Below are 5,710 nucleotides of genomic sequence, written 5' to 3'. Positions count from 1 at the left end.
GTGTTTAAACCGAGGAGTGGTGTTTAAACCAAAGAAACTAAGAGTGGTGTTTAAACCAAAGAAGTGGTGTTTAAACCAAAGAGAAAACGAAAGTGGTGTTTAAACCAAAGAAAGTGGTGTTTAAACCAAATAGAAAATGGAATTTGTGTTTAAAATAAAGAAAGTGGCGTTTAAACCAAATGAGCGGTGTTTAACCCGAAAAAGTGGTGTTTAAACTGGAAAAGTGGTGTTTAAACCAAAGAGAAAATGAAAGTGGTATTTAAACCAAATAAAGTGGTGTTTGAATCAAATGAGTGGTGTTTAAAATAGAAAAATGGTGTTTAAACCAAGGAAGCGGTGTTTAAACTAGAAAAGTGGTGTTTAAACCAAAGAGAAAATGAAAGTAGTTTTTAAATCGAAGAAGTGGTGTTTAAACTAGAGGAGTGGTGTTTAAACCGGAAAAGTAAATGAAAGTGGTATTTAAACCAAACGATTAATGTTTAAATCAAATAGAAAATGAAAGTGGTGTTTAGACCGAATAAGTGGTGTTTAAGCCAAATGAGTGATGTTTAAATCGAAGAAGGTATGATGTCCAAACAGTATAGTGTTTGGTCCAAAGAAAAGAGTATAGTTGATGGAGCAGTGTTGAAGAGTTGAAGTGTAATGTTGGTGTGCTGTCAGTGGAGAAGAAGACTTGACAATCAAAATTGCACTAAATTCTATGAACGAAGGAAAACGCTCTGAATAATTGGGGCCTACGCCCCGTACGTAAAGGTACTCAGGACAAGGATAGGAAAAATCTCTCTCATCCTTCTCTGTTGCTGAAGGCTCGTGGCGTGCATATCTCATCATGATTGATAAGCGTTGACAAAGATTCTTTTTGTTGGGCTTTGAACAATGGTTCATTCCTAATGTCCATAGTATTCAAGGTCTTGATTGTGCAATCTTGATTTGACTTGAGTGTGAAGTCCTTAACTTGAGGTGAGATCCAATGTAGTGTCAGTATATAAGACTAGTCTTATTAAGTAATCAAGAGATTTTTAATCACTTGACTAGACAGAGGAATCAGACATATCAAAGGACTACTTGATCAAATAGAACATTGATCAGTCAGTCAAGGGTGAGATCAAAGTGTGAATCAAGCACAGGAATTTTTTATGATAGGATTAACATCATGAAGAAATTACAATGTTAACCTACTAATTTCTAAAATTAAAATCAACACATAGAATGTCAATTAATCTCTAAAATCTAACTGAAAAATAGTTCTAAAATTGGTGGTTATTTCTATAATAAGATGTATTTTTTTGTTGTTGTTATTTTTGCATTAAATGGTAAAAAAAACATTAAAACCTTGAAATATAAGTGTTAATATTGTCAAAGTATTTAAAATAAAATAAAATACATTAAAATAATTTTAAAAAAACTAAAAAAAATCAAAGAAATGAAAACAAAGTGAAAAGGGAGAGACATGGGGTGTAGTTAGTGAGGAAGTGGTGTGTGAATGTTAAACAGACACATGCCCATGTTGATGAGGCCCAAGGTTCATTGTTAAATTTTTTAGAAGAGAGGGAGGTGCAAGAGAAAACAAACTGGGTGTGGAGTGAAAATTGGGCGCATGTTGATGTGGAAAATCTTGTGATTTTCATGTTTATGATCCAAATCCACATTCACACTTGAACCTGCTGATGTAACCCGGAAACGAACTGGGATTTCTCTTCCGCGGCTATGGCATCAGCTGGCACGGTATTACGGAACGACAATCTTCATACGCGTTCACCTTAAACTTTTTCCTCCCACCACTTTGATTAATAGTAGCGATAACAACAGGAAATGCAAGGGTTGGTGCGTTAGAGTCAACAACAATTGAGAAACTCCCTTGTTGCAATGTTGAACATATGTTATCAGATGTGGCTATTGAATCGCACTGAACCGTGTAGATCAAAATACACACATTTAAAAAATGAACCATATGGTGTTGATTTCACATCATGGAACTTGATCAAGGTTGGTTCATCAGAAGCTCTCAAAATTAACTTGTCAAGACATGATATGGTTGTCATCATATGTCAACGTTTAGTGGTAGGTGCTAGTTTTCCATGTTGTTGTTTTGTTCCATTTTTTGTATAGGCTTTTATAAGATTAAATTGATTCTTTGTTCTTTTTTTAAGTTGTTGTGGTCATTCATTGTTGTTTAGCTCAGGCATTTAAAATAAATCATGCAATTCCTGGAGGATCTAAAAACCTTGACTATGAAAGTAAACCATCATTTGAAGAATCGGGCCTTACCAATTCTTATGATTTCGGTGACAGTTCTGTTTTGGAATTTAGATCGCTTTTCCAACTTAGTTTTGCTACGGTTTAGCTTATGCTCATGTTTAGATTAATGTGCATTTGCGTTGTGGGTTCTTTAATTTTGACTTGTTTCGGTCCTATTACAAATTCTTTTCACTCTCTTTATTTGGATTATGAATCGATTGTCAAGTTTGCTAATGGTTTCTTGAATGGTTTTTTTTTAGTTTCAAGTTGATTGCCATTTTGGAAAAATGGTTTTGGGATATGGTTTAGTGATGAATTTTTTATGGTTTCAAATCTACGTGCGTATGACTTTCTTGTTGCAATTTTGAGGTCAAATCTTGGTATTGGTAAGATGTTGAATTTACTATGGTTTGTGTTCATGGAAAGGTTTGGATTCTCACGATAATCGTCCACTCAAGATGAAAAGAAAGGCAAATACATAAACAAGCATACAAAGATAACATAAACAAGCAAGCAAGCGTAGAAAGCACAAGCAAGCAAACATTCATGGAATGATAAATAAAGTTTGAAACTTGTGTTAATTAATCAAGGTAAAAGAGGTGATTTCATAATCGATGAGAATGGTGTGATGAAGTTTATAGACAGAGTTTGTGTATAAGATGTACCAGAACTTAAGAAGAATATTCTTGAGAAAGGTTATATAAGTGGTAAGAGTATTCATCTTGGTGCCAATAAGATGTATCAGGATTTGAAGAAGATGTTTTGATGGCCAGAAATGAAGAAGTAAGTAGCCGAGTTTTTTTATGCATGTTTGACTTGTTATAAGTCAAAGATTGAACATCAGAAGTCGTTAAGTCTAATGTAACTATTGAACATTTATGAGTAGAAATGGGATAGTATTTCCATCGATTTTGTGACAAGCTTGTCGATGACGACAAAAGGATGTGATTCCATTTGGGTTATAATTGAAAGACTAACTAAATCAGATTATTTCATACAGATTAAGACGATTATTCTTTGCAGAAGTTGGCTAAGTTGTATATTGAGAAGGTCATTAGCCTGCTTGGTATTCCATCGAGCATTATTTCAAATAAAGATCTGAGGCTTACATCGATGTTTTGACAGAGTTTGCAGGAAACTTTATGTACTAAGCTAAAGTTGAGTTGTGTTTATCATCCGCAGACAGACATCCAGTCAGAGAGAATCATCCAATCCTTGGAGGATCTGTTGAGGGATTATGTGCTAGAACAAGGATATGTTTGGGATAACTGCTTGTCGTTGATTGAGTTTACTTACAAAGATAGTTTTCATTCAAGTATTGGAATGATACTATTTGAGGCGTTGTATTGTAGGAGGTGTAGAACACCTTTGTGTTGGTCTGAATCAGGTGAGAGTGTTGTGCTTAGACTTGAGATTGTGAAGCAAATTTCTGAGAATATCAAGATAATCCAAGAGAAGATGAAAGCTTTCCAAAGTCTTCAAAAGAGTTACCATGATAAGATGAGGAAATGACTTGAGTTCCAGGAGGGAGATCAAGTGTATTTGTGAGTTACTCCGGTAATGGGTGTTAGTCGAGCTTTGAAGTCTCGAAAGCTCACCCCACCTTTGGTTGGTCCATATCAAATCTTATAGAGGATAGGAGAGGTGGCCTATCGAATTGCCTTGTCACTGCTGCTTGCTGATCTTCATGATGTGTTTCATGTATCTCAGTTGAGGAGATACATTCTAGATTCGTCTCATGTGATCCAAGGGATGATGTACAAATGAGAGAGAACCTGACTATTGAGACATTGCCCGTGTGGATAGAGGACCGTGAAGTGAAGCAGTTGCATGGTAAGGAGATTACCTTATTGAAGGTAGTGTGGGGAGGATCGGCTAGTGGAAGCGTGACTTGGGAGATGGAGAGTCAGATGAGAGAGTCGTATCCGATTGTGTTTCCTTCAAGTAATTTCTGAGGGCAAACATTTTCTAAATGAGGGAGAGTTGTAACACCCCAAATTCGATTGATTTATTTAATTGAGTTATTTATGCATGTATTTCATATATAGTGTGCTTTTAATTAAATATGTATGGTGATTTCTATGTGCATGGGGTGGTGTTTGGATGATAGTATCTATTTTTGAGGTTTGGGGGGGGGGGGGGGTAGACATAATTATACTTATTTAATTAAAGTTATAGAATACGAATATTGAAATAAATAATGAGGAATATATTATTAGTAATATTAAAATAATATTAGAGCTAAATGAGGTATTTTGGTGAATAAGGGAATAAGTGAGGACAAGGTGATAAATCACTAATCAAGGGAGATTAAGTTTCTAATAAAAAGGAGTTAGTAAGAGTTTTGAGATTAGTACGTGAAAAACAGAATTTGGTGACAAGAGGCAAAAGCTATGGCTTATGAAGAACCTCCATTGTTAAGAGCTTGAAGGTGTTTTGCTGGAAAATTCGAGGTAATAGGGAGGGGGCGGAACTTCTCATAATATGGTGTAGGTTGCATGATTCGGTAGAGGAAAGTCCTTAATCCCATTAGATTTTTCATAACTTTTCCTTTTTGTTGAATGATTGATGAAAATGAATGAGATTCTGAAATAACATGAATTATATGATGTATAATGTGAGTTTTATAACACTTGAGACTGAAAAGGACAGATAGCGGATGTAACACCCGATGCCGAAGAGGGCGGAAAGTGGTCGCCGAATTCACATCAAAATGAGATGGATCCTAAGATTGTGCATGTGTGGGACTGCATGATTGAAGGAAGACTTATAAGGATTGGTTGATACTACATATACTAACAAGATGCATATTCTTTTCGGTAGCCTAACAAATAAGAACTCCATAGTTAATGAGGTTTAACTTTGAGTAGTATTTGGATGGGTGAACTTCTAGGAAGTTTCCTAGAAAGCGTGTGAGTGAGGATACAACATGCTGAAAAGACCTATGTTTGTTTGTGGGGGCAGTCAATAATCCTTAAAGAAATATGAGGCGTTACAAATGGTATCAGAGCCAGACCTCTCCCAGTATGATGTGGTTTGCAGATGACCCAAGCGGAAGCTGGTAGGCATGTAACATCTGAGGTCAAAGAGGGCGAAGAGTGGATGTAACACTCGAGCCCGAAGAGGGCGGGGAGTAGTCACAGAATTCACATCGGAATAAGAGGGATCCTAAGGTTGTGGGGGTATGAGACTACATGGTTGAAGGAAGACTTATAAGGATTTATTGATACTACATATACCAACAAGATGCATCTTCTTTTCAGTAGCCTAATAAATAAGAACTCCATAGTTAAAGAGGTTTGGCTTGGAGTGGTATTTGGATGGGTGACCTTTCGAGAAGTTTCTCGAAAAGCGTGTGAGTGAGGATAAAACATGCTGAAAAGACATGTGTTAGTTTGTGGGGTCAGTCGGTAATCCTGAAAGCAGTATGGGGAGTTATAGTTTTCATGCACTATTTTACTATGGAATTTGT

Source organism: Lathyrus oleraceus, chromosome 7 (genome assembly GCF_024323335.1).
Source record: "Lathyrus oleraceus cultivar Zhongwan6 chromosome 7, CAAS_Psat_ZW6_1.0, whole genome shotgun sequence".
In the NCBI taxonomy this organism is placed as follows: Eukaryota; Viridiplantae; Streptophyta; class Magnoliopsida; order Fabales; family Fabaceae; genus Lathyrus; species Lathyrus oleraceus.
This window is presented reverse-complemented; position numbering follows the sequence as displayed.